This window comes from Platichthys flesus, chromosome 7 (assembly GCF_949316205.1).
Source record: "Platichthys flesus chromosome 7, fPlaFle2.1, whole genome shotgun sequence".
Classification (NCBI taxonomy): Eukaryota; Metazoa; Chordata; class Actinopteri; order Pleuronectiformes; family Pleuronectidae; genus Platichthys; species Platichthys flesus.
In genome coordinates, this window is record NC_084951.1 from 13,473,072 (window position 1) to 13,491,837 (window position 18,766).

Here is an 18,766-nt window from a genome sequence, read left to right on the forward strand (position 1 = left end):
GTGCTAATGATGTGATAACATTGTTAAGACTCTATCTGCCTTTTGACAAAACAAATAAGGATTTAGGAACACTTTCATACGGAAATTAGACAAAGCTTCTCAAATGCTGCTTAACCAAAAAATCAGGGTATTAAAATAGTTTGCTTCAACATCACATCTGCTTTCCATATCTATGAATTCCACGAACGTCTGTCTGTCTGTATATGGAACGCATATCTCCTAAACTGTTAAACTTATCGGCTTCAAGCGTTGCCTATTTGCTGTAAATTGCCAGAGGAAGTGCAGTGTGGAGTGAAGAGTTGAAGAGCTTAACAGACCCGAAATAGTCGACATGTTATGGATTGAAGAATTAAACCAGTTAAGTAAATAATTTAAACTCATACATGAACCAGAAAAAGTAATTCAGTTTCATTTAAAAAAGAAAACATTTACTATAACATTTTCACTGCCGACAAACCAGGTAGGATGAACACAAAGTTTTCTAAAATCACTCCGCACCATAGAACATTAAGCTCTGCACATAGCATCCAGCACACGAACAATAAAAAGCCACAGTATATTGTGGAGCAGTTTGAGGAGGACTCACTAATGAAAAGGAATAATTCTGAAGTAGCTCCTGAGCATAAACACAGGCAAAGCAAACAGCCCCTTCCAAACAGCCATGTTTAGAGCAGACACTGTCCCAGTGAGGCAAAAATAACCACTTGTCCCCTGCTGTTAAGGTGTTTGTGACCAGGCACAAGGTAAATACAGAAGCCAATGTACAAGCAGAGGTGCGTTTGCTTTCATATTTAGCTACGAGCGCAATGGTCAGACTCACCGAGACAATAAATCCACAGCCAGCCCAGAGATGGTCTCTGCAATCCCTACAATCAGGCTGCAGATACATGGTATTTTGTGCTGACTGCATTGTCTCCTGCCTCTATTCTGGTAATCTAATGTGTGCAACATGCTCTTGGTCACCTTGACTTTGGTTGCCATAGTGCTCAACACAAACATATCCCCACCCAGAAATACACCAAATAAGGCTTGGGGGAAAAATCTCATAATCAGACGGCACAGAGGGAGAGGCAGATATAACCTTAAATATATTGTAAACAGGTCAAAGCTATTCCAGTGTTTACATATCCAGTGCGTGCGAGAGGTGACTGGCCACACACGCGCACACAGTCTGGCTAATTAGTATACAACAATAATTGTCCTAAGCTCAGCTATTGTTGACTCAAAGAAAATGATAATTGCATGGGCATCAACAAAAAATAAATTGAAGTTCTTTAGAATGGAGAGGTCTTTCAGGACAAGTCTGTTTGTACTGAGAATGACCTTTAAGCACCTTCCTGCAACACAGAGGAATCAGCCTACAAGAAGGCAGCCGTCCTGTCTAGCTGTCGACCCCGGCAGATGTGAGTTCTGAAGAGTTCAAAAGAGTTCTGCGTGGGGGCACCGCTATTTACATAATCCTCCAGATATATTCCCCTGCAACCTAATCAAATTATTCACAAGTCTAGCCCCTAACTATGTAGACCCCGCGATACACAGCCTTTCTATTACCAGCACTGTGAGCCTTAATCGTATCGAACCAACCAATGTCACTTTTCCCTTTAGAATGGCCGACAGACGCGGCAAACAAAGCGCGGCTGTGTCTGACACACAAAGATTTCAGACAAACAACGTCTTTCCCCCCTCGTCCACTTTGTTTGCCGTTTCTTATTGTCCTGGGATTTTATTCACTTTTGAAGAACAGAGTGCACTAGGAGGAAAGAGAATTTTATCACTGGAAGTACACAATCTTAAGACAATGGGACATTATGTTCAAATGATGCTTTCAAGGGGAGTTGGTTGTTGTGGTAATTAGCGGAGCAGAGTTGGAGCTATTGAGAATAAGTTTATAAGACAACTGCAGATGACACAAGGGATTTCGATAATCATGGGGTTGGGTTCCCTCAAGGCCTAATCCGAAAAGAAGATAAACAAAACTGCTGATTCAAATATAAATATAACAGAATTTTCAAGCCTGGAAATATGACGCCTTTCTTAATTTGGTAAAATTAATACAATTTCCATCTTGCTGCATGCACACACTGCCCCGTGTGTTCCATAAATAATGCTTAATTCAATTGGTTAGATCACGCAAAACAGAAACATTGCAATCTATTATATTGATAAGTTGTCCCGGGTTGTTTTGACTTTTCTCAACAGAAACTGTAACAGACTTTCACAATGTACAAATACATAAAACACAAACGTTACGTTATAACAGTCATTGGATCTCTCTAGCTGCCTTATTTTCTTTAGCTTTGTTTAGTCTGATGAACAACATCCCATTGTTAATCAGCCTGTTGTTGCTTTGGGTTCAATCTGCTGCCGGGGGAAGGGGGGGTAAAAGGGTTAATGGATCAGCCAAAGTTTATTTCCCATATGCGGTCAATTTTCAATGACTTCTTTTCCCACATTGAAATAAACTATTTTATGTCTCCAAATATGCAGATCATTTTGCTTAATGAAAGATGCTTGACGTCTCAGATCCAATTAATATGCAAATGCAAGTGAGGATTTATTTGTGACATTCTGTATGGGTGAGAGAAAACAAAAAGGCTTCTTAACAGTAACACTAATTGCTGTGACTGATTGTCACATATCATCATTCAGTGCGAATCGTCTAAATACCAAATTCAGATAAAAATTTCCCACATGCACACCATTAGATGTATTTATTTTTGTTTGGTTTGGTTGATTAGGTGGTTTTGTCGGCGTATACTGCATCATGTCCTGTTTTGATGAGAGCGTATGCTTAACCAGCGTCGTCCTAGTTTGTCTGAAGGGTGGAGAAATAAAATCAACACAAATAAATCTTCTTTTTCTGTGGTTCAATTTTGAACAAAAGATAAATCTAATCATTGTATTTAACAGTTTGGAACATAAACAGTGTGTTTAAGAGGTCCTTTGTGTTTGGTGCACTTTATATACTAACTAATAACTCAGGCTTCACACAGTTCCTTCGTCTGATTACTCATTACGGCTTTTTAAAAGAATACTGTGAAAAGCTTGCACTAGCCCAGTTGTAATGCGTACATTAAGTGTCACATATACAGACTTTATGGCTTCCATGCGTCCTATCTCTGTTCTAACTCCTCAAAAAGCCACACTAATGCAATTCATCTTTGACTTGAAAAACCTTCAATCAGTGATGTATTTATCACAGTAAAATAAAATCAATAATGTAACCCAACTATTAAAATCCTTTAATGGATGAAGTAATATACTTAGCTGTTTGCATCATCCTCAAGGTTTAATGCCCAAGGCACTATAGAGAATGGGGCTTACATTTCAAGAATCATAAAACATGAGTGACACCTATTGTGACATATTGCTTCGACACACAAGCTACAGAGAGGTTTCAGACGACTTATTTGTGTTTAGCGAAATTTAAAAGTAATGATTACTGATCAAGCGCATCTTAATATGTGATGCAGAACTGTACGTTTTAAGGTCTGTATGTATTTAACCATCGAGCCGTAGCACAGGGAACCACATACACTACATTGGTCATTTCCCATTGGACAACCTTAAGCCATTTATACAGCATTGAGCGGAGCGATGATTTAGTGCACCCCAATTGAGAAACACTTCCGGGGCTGTAAAAACAACAATCTGCCTCTTTGAATTAAAAGGCCTTATGTCCTTTAACAACAACCAAAAAAAAAAAAAAGACGCTGACTGGAAGTAGGGTGGACGAAATAAAAAAGATCCACTGACAATGCCTTTAATGCTTTTAATCTTGTTGTGATATCTTTACAGCGTCTAACCTTGCTTTGTAAGGCAGGCAAACCTCCCTGCTCGCTCCGCTCCTAGTTCAACAAACAGCTTTTGGATCCACATTTGGAAGAATCTGAGAACTCGTTTCACCATGGATATGAAACAGTCAAGGTCCTGATAATGGAAAGTGTAGCTGCATTACTTTACATTATATATTTATGCCAGATTAAACCTTATGCTTGTATTTTCAATGAAAATATTGCTTGGAGTTTGGGTTATGATGACTCACGCTAGAGTATAGTGGGAAAAAAAAACGGAGATTTGGGGAATGAAGTCATAATATGACGAGAATAAATTCATAATATTGGGTGTAGGCATGATTTTATATAATATAATATATATATATAATTTGAGCTAAAACTCGTTTAAAAGGGGTTAGGCACTATGTTGCTATAATTTCACAAATAGTAAAATACTTGTTTTAGGTCATCAGCGCCACATTATCATAAGTTTCTGAATTTTGAAAGGTTTCTGAAAGAAAGGTATACGCAGACTTAGACTCTTTTGTCGAGGATATTTGGTTATTGTTACATCTGGATGATGTCAAAGGGGTTTTGGAGTTTCCCAAGGAAAACATTTTTAACTTCAAATTATAACTTAATTATTGAATTATGGGTTAATTCTCGTAAAATAGCATTATTACTCTCTAAATCTCTAACTCACTAATATTCTGATATTATATTACCAACATTTTATTTTGTTACAGGGCAGAGAGCTCACTGACAAGCAACAATTTGCTCCAATATTTAATATAATAACACACAACACATGGATAAATATATGAGAATATGTCACACTTCTTTAATATCAATTTATCTAATTCTTCTCATCTATAATAAGAGAACAATTGAATGTGGATTATATTGAGATATATATTTGTTAGTGTAATTTTTACGAGTTTGTGAGTCACAACATTGTGAGCTATTGTAGTTTAATATGTGCAGTAATGTGAGATTCATCAATGTAGCAGACTGATGCTACTATACAGTAAAATGTCAATATGTCTGCTTTTAAGCTTCTCATGGAACCATTGACTCACAACTGATCCGACGACGTCAAACACTTTTCAGGTTGCCAACGTTTAACCATCGAACAACAAAGCTTATTGATGGAGTCTCTTGTTTAATCAAACTCTTGTTTTTTTCTAATCCACAGTGATCCCAAACATCTCAGCACTTAACATGAAATCAAATTGGTGACAGGTTTAATTGAAATTCAGCTATCGAGTTTCAGGAGTCAGGTTTCTTATGCTGCTTCTTAATCATGCAAAGTATGAAATTAGATACTCAGACCTACATGTCAGCAAAATGACTGTACTGCACGGTACACATGCAACACTAGATGATAGACCAAACATATTCATACCCAAAGCTTAACAAAGTCCTGAGCAAACGTATTGCTTGTGTCTGAATCTGTCAGTGTTTGTGTGTGTACTTGACGTCTGTTTGCATGCCGACCTAGCTTCAGATTGCTGTTTGAGGATGTAATTGCTCTGCTCCTCTCCTCCTCGGAGTGGCCCAGGATGGATCTGCGCGGGCTGTTTAGCAGTCAATGGCCGGTGCAGATTGTAAACAGATCTCCCATGAATTGCGGGTTTAGCGGTTTTGTGAGTCTCCAAACAAGGTCCTACAGATAACGCCATTCTCTCCCAGACAAAATCAGCCACTTTGCTGCAAGGGTGTGATTTGAAAGGTGCCAGTCAATGTGATTGACAGAATTAATCCCCCACAGGAACAAATAGGAGGAGAAAACAAACCGTGCCCTTATAGAAAACATGTCCCTGTTTAAATCCTACTTTGGTAAATATTTCACCTATCTAACTGCACAGTTAAGAACAGTGGAGGTTATTAAGTAATTAAGCTGCATAATTGACCAAATTAAAAACAACACACACACACACAAACACACAATGGAATATAGGACATAATGCAGGAGAAGGTCCTTCGCCTTATACACATACAACCCCAAGCGGAGCGAGTGAGAATATACATGCACATACATGGTCTCTACCTCATATAATCATGAAGTTTGGCAACTTAAATTATACTGTTTCCATTCACATTCTAAATCCATCCTTAATTTGTGTGCTGTCACCCTGATTAAGACACAAGACTGTTGCACAGATGTGACACACAAAGCACACAGTGACTTTTTAATTAAACATTAAGCTTTCCTGGCCGGTAGGAAAGCAAGTCATCAAGCATTAAACACACATATTAATTTTCAAAGAACCGGTGGTAATGGGAACATCTCAGAGATATTGATGCTAACTTGCCTGAAGCTGACAGGACAGCAATCTGAAACACAACACTTAACTGTGTAAGCCAGAAAAACAGTTTTATCAAATACTTTAACGAGATGAATGTACAGTAGCCCTGCATATTGCAATATTTGATATGAAGTCATGAGGCAAGCCATGTCTGAAGACGGAACCGGTGAGTATTTCAACTTCTCTGGGGACACTGTGGTAGCTGTGATAAGGCTGATGAAACAACCAAGACAAATACTGCAGATCCGTGGAAACTCAACAGTGCAATTCAGTTTCCACAGTCGATTTGACAAGAGTAAAGAAGAAAAAGAGACTTTTACTGTAGAAAATTTGATTACACACCGAAATATCGCCCCTTTGATACTGAACTATTTGATGATATTTGGATTGTTTCCAATTTCATAATTATATTTGACAAAAGGCTAAGTGGCGTCTTGGTCAGATTGTTTTATTAACTGTTAACGTACTATGGTGGTTTCCTTAGTGATGATGACCCGACAGCAAAAATGCAGTGAAAATTCTTATAACTAATGATGTGACAGTTTACAAAAGTATCTATTCATTACCTTTACCAAGGAGGTTGTGTTTTTATTGCTGTTAGCAGAATTACATTGAAACTTGGTGTAGTATAGGCCCAGGAAGAAACCATTCGCTTTTGGAGCATTTAAAATGAAGGGGAGCGGAATGTTTTTCACTTTCTTTAACATTACGATTTGTAGGGCTTTGGCGTAGGTATGCACGCTTCATGTGCCCTTATAGTTTTGTCAATTATTTGATTCAGACACTGATTGACCTGATATATAAGCAAGGCAAAAACTAGGGATGTTCCGTACAATAGAATAGAAAATTTCGGTTTGGAAGTGATCGGTATCATTGTTATAGATATATAATGTATATATATTTATTTAATTAAATTTTTTTAATGCACTGGTATCAGCCGATACTCAGAGTCCATGTATCGTTATTGACATCGGGTATCTAAACGTTCCAAAAATAATGTGACATGAATTTCATCATCTGCCCATAACCATAAGGGTTCACATGGATAATTCACAGGCTTAAACAAGATTATACGTTGTCTGTGCACATGCAAACATGTTTGCCTATGCAGACACCATATAAACAGAATTGGGTGAATGTTTGCAATCCTCTCCATTGAATACATACACGTGAGTGACTGTACAAGGTGGAACTTGGGTACAATAAATCAAAAACAATAACAGGTTTTGCTAAAACCACAAACAGTACAGCTAAGTACTTCCTCTCGCGGACTCACATGTCCAAATGACTTTTAAGAACTGGCACCTAATGATAGAGGTATTCTACATTGAAAATGTATAGCAGTCCAACAATTCCAGTGATCAGTGAGAACACAGATGGAACAGCAGCACATATTCTATCATTTTTTCCCTTATAAATGTTGTAAAAATGGCCCATAACGGCAGGGAACAAAGAGGATATTCCCCATGTTAGAGCTAACCCCTCACTGATGTCCCGGTGACTTGGCCAGCCACTCTCCCAAGGCCCTACTCCTTGATTAAACGCATAATCCACTACTCCCCATCCCCAATGATTTAGTGTGCCTTTAAATCAGCTTGCGCACACATAAAAACCTCAAATAAAAATCACCAAGAAAAACCATTGCACTCTAACTGTTCTATTAAAATGATACCCAGCCCAGCCTTTCTTCTCTGCAATACCGTTTATTCCACATGAATGCATATCTTCATTTTTTTTCATAGGTATGCATATAAAATATTCAAAGTTTAAAATGTCACAGTTGAAACATCAAATGCAGGAGTCTCTCATTAATCAGCAAGGATGGAGGTTCTCTTTTAAGGTTATAACCCTTTGAAAGAGCAAAAATTACATTTTTGACCTTGAAGATGAGACAAACTCATAAACGTAAAATAATTTGCAGTTTAAAGGGGAAAGAGATATCGTTACCTCAGCCAGCAGTGCTCTGGCGGGGGGAGACCAAACAAGTCTCATTTTCATATTTACATCCAAGCTGTTGAGATTAATTTGAAATCACATCAAGTAAAAAAAAGAAACAAAACTCAGAGAAAACATCAAAAGGGGCAACTGTCAAACTTCAAATCCATGCGGGCCTAGCTATCTCCAGCGTGTGCAACACAGACTTTTTTCTTGCAGTTTTATTAAATGGTGCATGACATTTTCATTACTCAAGGAAATTAAATTGACTAATTTTCTTACAAGCCCTGTACGTCTGCTATTTTAGGGAGGTGCAGAGAGGAGAGCAATTGTTTCAACACCTACACAAAAGAAATGCAGGCGTGCATGTGCTCTCAGAGGAAAAGTGATTTCAAAGACTTATAGGAAATTTGTTCTCTTAATGAGGGAATTTAGAGTTTGGATCTTTTTCCTAAAATGCAGTTTTGATCTTGTGCCAGAGTGCTGATTTGTGTTCATTCACAACAACATAAACACACGCATTTACAGTGAAAATTAGAAACTGTTTTTCAATGGTGTGGGAAAGAGAATTATACTCCCAGAGACCCAGTGATTCAAAGTGAACAACAGAGTCAGTATGAATTTACTTCAGGTTCATGATCTAACAGAAAATAAAACACACACATAATATCAAACATTAATTAAATCAGTACATTTCAATGATGTATCTTTTTTGGGGAGAAGAGAGTTTTCAGCATCCGAATGCAACACTTTTAAATCATTTAAAATCGGAAATTAAAATTACACACGTGGATCAAGACGTGTAGAAAAGACTCAGAGCAGAAGGAGTGAAGATCTGCTCCAAGACAGGGAAGACATCTGAGGAAAATATGGAGTCAGCCAGGACTTCAACGTCGCCCCTCCTCTGGAGATGAAAAGGCTGATTACCTTCACCTCTCAGGGGTGTAAGCCACATGGCTGACAACATCATTGGAAAATAGACTACTGGGCTCCTTTGGGCCCTATAACAGCTTACATTTAATGTGGTGGGGGGAATTCACACTAAAAAGGAGGTGACACCACAGGCATACTCATATTGTTGAATACATTATGATGAAAACCACTTATTTCTTGTTGTTGGTCGGGATGCAGTAAGCGCGAAGAAATATACTGAAATAAAGTGGTTGGTGTTTGAGTTCAAAAGCACAGTGGAAAAAATGTCACTTATGAACAAGCTGCGTTCCGTTTTTCAATGTTCAATAGTGCGTGTGGTTTTATTTGTATGTATCATTGGCAGGAGGATTTCTGTAATATTTTTGTGTTTCTCCTAAGGTGGATTCATTTTGAGCACTCTGCCGTTACCTGTAACAAAACAAAGCCTTTACAGAGATACCCTTAGGGAATTACTGAATTCTGATAATAATACTTGCTGCTTAGAAATGGTACGAGTCAAAGACTGTATACAAAGATGGACACGTCTCCATTTCCTCCTAGTATCCAGAAATCAGACCAAAATACACCAGATAGATAGCGATTGGAGGATGGAGCTGCAGTAGTGACGTCTCTGCGATAAACTTGCTCAGCCAATAATGAGTCGGTTTCAGTTGGCAAGCATGACTGTTTTGGCAGCAAATAACGAAAACCAAATTCATTGGAAGAATTTAAACATCAATCAGTGTAAAGAACTAACTAGTAATAGGTTCATATAATAATAGTTAATGTACATGTAATCTTTTTTTGTGGGGGGGGAGGGGGGGTCCATGTCCAGCTAACATGGAGGATGCAGGGATTGTGGCCTCTATTGCAGCCAGCCTCCAGATCCATTTGTGAGGAGCTGTCATGTTGTCCATCTTTATTTACAGTTTATGGTGTGAGTGAATGCACCCAACAATTTGAAGCTTTAAAATCTAAACCAAATTGTTTTTTAAGTCCTCCACACTGTATCAATGACACATTTCAAATGCCATCTGGTAAAAAAAAGGCAATTCCAAAATGATATCCCACTAATCCTTTGTTGAATAAGCTAGGACCCTCTGTATGACCTCTGAGTTCGTCATCAGAAAACCACAATTTACTGGCTGCCTGAACTCTATTTCAAAGGTTAGCGAATTAACTTAAAATTACTCACAATGCTATTAAAATGCTGAGCTATTTTGTTGTGGAGGTAAATTAATTTAAAACCTCAGCGATTTGAAATATTCTGAGACATGTCAGGGGGGAAACATAAAAAATAATAAAAAAGAAAAGCAGAAGTGAGGCTTTCTCAATGCTTTTGGCTTGGCAAATGCTTGTCTTGAATGATGAGAAAAAGAAATTGCGCTTAACCAGAAACACATGGTATTTCACTGGAGAGGAAGCCTTCATAAGAGGATCATGGCTGCGTAATAAACGGAGACAGGAAAAGGGCACGTGTGGCGGTTTGGGTGGATGAGGAGTTTTTCTAAGGCGAGATGGAGCCAAAGTATTTTTTTTTTATGTGTGAGCTGAAGTGGAGACTTGCTCAACCTCTCTTGATCTGCGCAATGAGAACTGAACACTCCAACACATACATACACACACACATACACACACTCACACACACACACACACACACACAGACACAGAATCATCTACGTAAAAGTGAGTTTCTCACAATTCGATATTTCCTATTCGTCGCATGTGTCTGTAATTATCACTATCAGATTGGATGCCCGTGTTGTGCCCTGTGCAATTTCGTCATTATAATTAAGATTCCTTGATCTTGTCTTTATGTTCTTCTTGACATGATTGCTGAAGGGAAAAGTGTCCAAGTTAAACCATTGCACACATCTACTTGCCCACTGGACGATATGTTGATGGGCTGACTGCATATACTGTGTATTTTTTTCTTAAGTAATTGAACATCAAATTTCAAAACACAGATATATAGAAAAAATCTCATCGGTTAATTCTAGCTCTATTTGTATTTTCTTTATAAATGATTTAGTATAGGCAATGAAAAATAACTGCATATACAGCACATAATCAGAGGTAAAGCAGTAACCTTGGTCATTTGGGGTCATCTTGCCTGCAGGTGTCAATTTTGTATGTGCTCTGCACTCGGGCATACATATGTCTGTGCCGTAATCACAACAACAATCTTTTACAGATTGCCCATAATTAGAAAAGCTCCTCTCCAAACCAGCTCCATGTTAAGAGCATGATTGCAGCCAAATTGAGCAGTAATTTGTACGATGTGGATGTGGGTGCAGCGTGAGGGGAGAAGTCTGATGGTTTAATGCCACTTTTATCAGGTCTGGCTCGCCAGCCTCACTCACACTGAGCACATGTTTGGATCAGGCCGGGAGAAGAGCCTCTGTATTGCATCATGGTGCACCAGACATCAAGCTCATTAAAAAGTTTAAAGAAAAAGAGTGAAAGAAGGCAGAACCAGTTTACAGGTTTTCTGTCCTGAAGAACCCCAGGAGACCCATCATGGATGCTAATGGATTTCACTTGCCCCACTATTATACAAAAACCTAAACATCACCTGGCTGCCTGTGTGTGAAGGAACAGATGCACTAATTATTATTCCACGAAGCTTATCAAGGCCATGCTACTGAGAGGTCCAATAAAAACTGTAGCACAGACACAGCATTTATTCTCGACTCAGGGATATTTATACATAGCAATGTCTTTTTTTAACCTGGATAAGAACTGTGCAACTTAATCATGACCTCTGATACAATTAGATCCCACTTTTCACAGTGACTCACTGGAAAGGACACTACATCAGGATTTCTATTCAAGGTCTAATGACTTTTTCTGTAGATACAGTCATACTATCAGAAACCTGTTTCCTGATTTTGATGTTTAACATCTGTGATGCATTTTGAGAAGGCTTAGTGCAAATTATTTTGCCAGTAATTATAATGTTATATTTCATAATATAGTATAATTAATCAGCTTACATTTACAGATTTCATGCAATCTACAGAAAACATCCTAGAAAGTTATGAATTCAAAAACTATTAAAAATCTGTTCTGGATCATGTCAAAGCATTGTAAAAAAGCTTTGTGTAGTTATATAGTAATGTTTTTCTTTTATGTTAAATGTAATTTAGTGTAAAAATACAAATTACATAACTGGTACTAAGAATAATATTAGTGCCAGCATAGAAAAGTGGTAAAGCCATAAACAGGTTGGAAACAACTGGGCAGTTGTATGGCCTGTATCAGCAAAGGTATGTTTTTCACCCACTGTAATTACTGCTGCCAATCCAGGGTGATTTTATAATTCCAAAAATCCTGACACTTCACAAAGACTCTATAATTGCATCAGTGCGGCCTTTCACACCTCAGGTCTATTAATTATTTTCTTCCAAGGACCTGTCTCGAAATATATCTGGGTTTTTTTCCTGAACGCCACCTCATGAGAAGATGTGGAATTTTTCATGAAAACATGAAAAATATCCTCATGAGATCACTGCCCGCTCTCCTCTCCCGCCTGCCCTCAGAAACGTCCCAGAGTAGAGCAATGACGTGGTGCTAAAAACGCAGCAAAGCTTCAGGAATTTCAGAAATGGATGGAGAGAGGAGAGTTTACAGTCCAACAGGCAGAATGTAGAGGAGTAAAGGTCGAAACGAGCACTTTCAACTACAGTATGAAACTTCAGGAAGGAATAAAAGGGAATAAAAACTGGTTTGTTTGGCACCAGAACTTGGCGTCAGTCACAGACAATAACCCCAAATGTAAATCTCAAAATATATAACCCAAACACGCTACATATACTTAGTGGATATAATGTGTTATTGGATATTGCTTTTTCTTGGAGGTGTATGAGAGTGAACCACTAAGTAAACACAAAAAACACAAAACTTTGCTAAAGCTTTGGCTAGCACCTTAGCCATGCAACAGACAGAAGGCTAACCACCAGCAGAAATGATTCTTACATAATAGAAGCCCCAGCTGTTTGAAAGCAACATGCAGAGCACACTATAAATAATACTTTCATTTTGGGAACAAACAACATTAAGAGCAGCTTGGGCCACATTCTTCTGTTCGGACAAATTTGACCCGCAAGCAAACTAACCAAGCTAGAACCCGACAAGCATTCTGGTTTTTGGTGTCTAAACCCGATGTGGTTAACATTAGCTGCAGTGAGATTGTGCAACATGACTGACCTTACCTGAACCTAATATCATGTTGATCTAAACCTGGCTTGAAATATAATGTAATGTAATGTGACGGGCGATGCTTATTTCTCAGGAAAACATTAACTCTTGTTTTTAGGACTCAAATAAGACAGAGCTTATCTCACAGCAATGCAGGCATATTGAAGGACTTGTAAAAACACTACAGCTCAAAGAGAGCACCAATGTCTATATGCATAGCAACAAATAACTTAGACGAGATGTTCATGTTGGTCAAGATATTACCGTCTAACTGTTAAATATCAAGTCACATCTCAAATAGGCTTTTGTATATCATATATTTACTGGGTGATGTTTTTATTTTCTGAGTCTTGTGTGTTACCATTAAAAAATATGGCCCTGCTGGCACTACCACTGAGTCACAAAACTGTACAGGTGTAATTGTACAGTTGAGTTCAGATATGGGTGTGGTTGTCTATAACAACCAAGTATCCATGGGTGTGATACCAACACAACATGGTCTCTGGTATTTATTTTTCCTTATTACTGTGAAAACCAAGAACTGGCTCAACAGGCTGGTTATCTACAGAAAACTCCCATTGAAAAAAACGAGTTTAACTGAAGTTGGTGTAACAGGTGTGAATCCTTCTCTTATAGTCATCAGATCAAAGAGAACCAATCAAACATGCAATGAAAACGTACACGTGAATACACAGCGACTGTTTATCACAAGAGTGAATCTTTCTGTCTATACTGCAGCATCTTGTCTTGACTTGGTGAAATTATAGAGAAATGCCACATCAAAATAAATAATAAAATAATAATTAATGTTGCTGTTTTAACTTTGCTTTTATGACCTGTAGTGTTTGCAAATGTATTTTGCTGAGTGATTTTTATAGCGTCTTAAAATCTGTATTTGTGCTAAAGCAAGTAATGCGCTTTGTATTCGTCAGGAGCGAAATGCAAATTGCTCTTTTCAGATGATTTTTACCCTTCAGGTGATTATGAACAAAGACTTACGGGGTGGCATCAATTCACATAACTGGAGGTCTAATGACATCACGCTGAAATAAAGTTCTTTAGTACACTGCTTTCGAGCCAAGTGACAGCTTCAAATCTGCTCACTTAGGAAAATTGATGAGCTCCATTTCCAAAATGGTGCCCTTGACAGACATTGAAATGATGGCAAGCGTTAAGTTTTATGTGATGTAGTTGACTCCAACATAACCATACTACAAGCTCCGATCAACTAGTCAACCCATGACATCCACAGAAGCTGCCGATACATGTTTCACTGTCACGCAAAGAGAGCCTCTCTTCATTAAATGAAGAGAGGCTGAACCAACTTTCAGACCCTATTGTGCTAAAAGTTGGATGTCCATTTAACTTATAACTCTACAAAAAAGGATCTTGTGGAGAAAAAAAACAGTTTACTTAGTTAAAAACTTTCGCCTCCTGATTGTTTTGGTTACACAAGTGGGCCACAGTGGGGACTCAAGAGGAATAATAATATTTAACAAAAAGACAAACATAAAAATATTTCTGCAAGATGCTAAAATCCCTGTAGAGAACCAAAAGCATGGGGCTTAAAGATTTACTGCAGTCCTCTTATCTTTCATTACTGACGAGTGTGGAAGAGAGGCAGACATATTCTTCTTTCTGCATTTCTGTTCTGATCCCAGTCCAACTCCATTAAACAGTTGTGTTTCAGAGGATGCGTCAACTTCATTCTCTGAGCACTGCTTGGATATGAAGAAGGGAAAAATAGAAAGAGGGAAGACTGTCTCAGAAATTAAGTGCTTAAAGACCATCTTTACCCTCTTCTGTTCTTAATACGAGATCTGTTTCGTTTTGTTGTTTTTTTCTCATGAAGCTGTGCAACGTATGAAAGCGCTGGAATGAAAGCCAGCACAATAGCATTACAGAACAAAGGCAGGAAGGAGATTGAGGGGAAAAACAGGGGGAAAATGGCATCATCTCTAAACTTAATGAAACAGCATCCTTTCATTTTTTTCTGGTAATTATAATAAAGATGGAAAAACATAATAAACGTCTCCCTGCCCCCACCTGCTAACAGTAATTATAATAGACTCAACAATAAATGGTAAAGCAGCACAGAGCTGCATCTTGGGAATTCTCAGGGGTCTGTGGATTAGCTTGAAAAGCCTGAATGATTAAAATACACTAATTAAAATTTTGTGTTCCTTGGTAACTCGTCTTCCAAGGCCCCTTGTGCTGGCAAAATGGGAATAAATGCGACAAAAGCAAATACTCTTTTGGACCTGAATAAATAAACAAGTCTATTCAACTTAGGGTTTTTACAGTGAGTTACATGGAAAAAAAACTTTCTTTATGACCTTTCCTAAAATTTGCTGCACTTTTCATCCGTCGGGGCGATAGCAAGGTTATTTTGGACTATGTTGTTCTAATTAAGCCAGACTTAGGAGGCTCCAGACAGGTTGGATGTCCTATCAAACTGCTTTTGATCAAGCAGAGCAGCCACGTTGTGACTTCTAATTGTTTCTTCAACAAAGTTTGACATCAGTGGACAAAGGATTTTGTGGATTTTCTGTCTAGAAATTGAACCTTCTATCTTTGTGGCAGAATTATACAGTAAAACACTGCTGTTGCTACATATTGCAGACTATGCCATTCTTTACTGACGTGGACTTGAATACATTTTAGATTCTACATAATGCCTGGTATTTACCATAGGTGGGATACATAAGACAAGTGTGTGCTTGTTTTAAACTCCGAGGTGGGGTTAATCTCTAGTTAAAAGATCAGACGGGGAGGGATCAAAGCAGCGGAGGTTACGATCAAATAACTGCCGTGTGTAATCTACACAGGAACCAATGTCACTCCTTTTGTGTTATGATTTAAAGTAGGCAAAATTATACCAGAAAGACGTTTTTTAATTAAATTAGTTGTGAGAAAGAGGTTTTGTTTTGCCGAGCCTCTTCCCATGATCCTCCTCTACAAAAAGCGTACACTGAATCCTATGATATTCTGCTGTCTATGCAAATAATGTCAAACAGTTGTTTAAAGTCAGCAGGGACAACATTGTGATATAAAAAAAGGATTCTCTACTTTACAGTAGATTTATTATCTGTTATCTGCTGTGGCAGCACTACTGAAAAATTAATGTATTAACCACATGTTAGGCAACTGATTTTCTTTTTTTCTTTTTTCGAGGGAGCCAGTGGGTATCAAAAATCAATTAGCTTGTTATCATTATTTTGTCAAAGAATTGACACCACAGGCACACACATACAAATTAACATGGAGGTGCTGTACTTAATCTGGCTGGCAGGGCCTGCTCTTTGTAATAACCAACACTTTTCCTGACATTCCTGCCTGTGTATATCCACAGTAAAACACACATCATGTGCTCTGTATCTGTCAGACAGTTAGGCATTTGGCTGTCGTGAATCCAGTCTGGTCACTAGGAGTTGGCCCCTTTCTGCCTGGGTGTCAAAACAGACCTGCGCTTCAAAAATGCTGTAATCCCTGCCGGGATTACCGAAGAGACTGAAAAGATTCAAAAAGCCTGCTTACAAATTTAATTACCTTTGCAGTTAACCAGAGCTTAGCAGCCAATGACCTGATATTTCCACTGAAGACTGGCTAAGGGAGAATGGATTGGAGATGGCGGGGCCGAGTGGGCCACAGAGACTGGCAAGTGTGGCAATCCGGGGCGGCTCAGAGCCATCCGGTGGGCATACTCAGTGCCAGCCAGGGCAACAACAGCACACATGTGGCCCTATCTTCTGCTGGAGTGCAAATTAGATACAGTTGATTAAAATATCGAGTCATTTCACAGTCACTGTTGGGGGAATAAAAGGACTGCGAGTACTGGAAATGTGCTGTGGTGTGTGAGCGTGTTTGTATGTATGAGACAGACAGGGAGAGAGAGGGGTGAGAGTGGATGGAGAGGGGGAGAAAGACCGAGCTCTCTTAAATTTGAACAATGAACACATTTCTCATTTATATAGATTCCCTTTGACAAATATGCCCTTTCCCAAAGGACAACTTTGAGACACCTCTACTTGCAATAGCAAAGAATTCTCAGTGATAAATCAGTTGACATCACAACAGTAGAACAAGTGTTGGGGAGAGCAGCGGTGTGTACTTGTGCTCATGAGCCGCACGTTCCAGAGACATCGTTTAACACCTCTGCTCCCTCTTCTTCTTTTTTGACTAAAGTAAGAAAGAAAATTCCAAGTTCTTTGTTCACCCCAAAAAGTGAGTATGACTTGAGGTAAAGAAACTTCTGCCTCGCTGCAATACAACAAAAGAAAATTAACACTTTGGGGTTGCCCTGGAAACCTAATTGCATCACAACACCGCGCACAGGAGCCAAAGTAACTGAATTTTGATGAAAAGGCGGTGATAATTTACGGCATTGAGAAATTAGTTGCCGTGGCGACGCGTTAATTACATCTCAAATTAACAATGCAAGTGTAGTGAAATTAAATATAAATCATATTTTCTGCATAAATTACAGGGGTTGATTAGTGCGGGCGCCAGGAGAGAGAGGTTGAGATTCCAAGGGCCTGTCACATCCCCCTCCCTCCTTCTTCAGCCCTCCTCCCTCCCTCTCTCTCTTTCTCTCTCTCTCCCTCCATCCTGACTGGTTCATTTAAAGACAGGGACTGGATTTCACCAGGGGACCCAACTCCACCTGAGCATGTTTAAATTTTTACAATAAATTAATCAATGCATGGCAAGTGGTAGCTGACCTCGCATATTAGTGGATTTGTCCACATACATGTTTGTGTTGTTATTTTGACAGTAGTTTTTTGTAGGCTGGTATCATGAATGCTATAGAACTCCGTGTTTGTGTAGTTGGAATGATAATATTGATATTGGGTATAGGTCGGATCAGTGTGTGTGTGTTTGTGTGTGTGTGTGTGGGCAACTCAGCATTTTGAATCTATACACTTGTGTTCTATGTAGAACTTTCTCCAGCTCTGGTGCTTCCCTATTAAGTGCTGCATGATACATTTATAAATGTCAGGTTAAAATCTAATTAAACCAAGTCTTATTAACACAGTGTTAGTGCATAAGAAAGATTGCATTTAAACTATTAAAATCCAGGCTTTCAAACTTCAATGGTGTGGAAAGTGTACACCAGAGAACATTTACAGTTTTCTCTGCATCTGCAGTGTCTCCACATGCTATATCCCATTGTGTGTGTGATGGAGGATGTGTCCCGGTGGGTGTTAAACTGTTATCTGCGGTTTGTGTAGGTCCAGGAAAGACAAGAGAAGGGAGAGAGAAAGCAGAGCGGAGAGAGGGAGAAGTGAGTCTCTCCTCCCCACGATCCGTCATGTGGCCCAACTTCCCTTTAAGCATCACAAACAAGCCTCAGGAGTGATGTCAAGGAGGGAGGGCGGGTGGTCGGGGGTGCCGAGCCGAGGGAGAAAGCTGAGCGCAAACACAACAGCAACAGGAACCAACTTGAGCAGTCTAAATTATTCATACACCAGATGGATACATTTCCCTAGGATTTCACACTAAAACGCGGCTATTCAGCTTCCCCTCGCGTTACTGTCTATTCAAGGGACGGCGCCAGGAATCGAGATAACTATCACTTTATCTAAACCGTTTCATGTCTGATTCATATCAACTTTGAAGAGTGGAAGCCCCTCG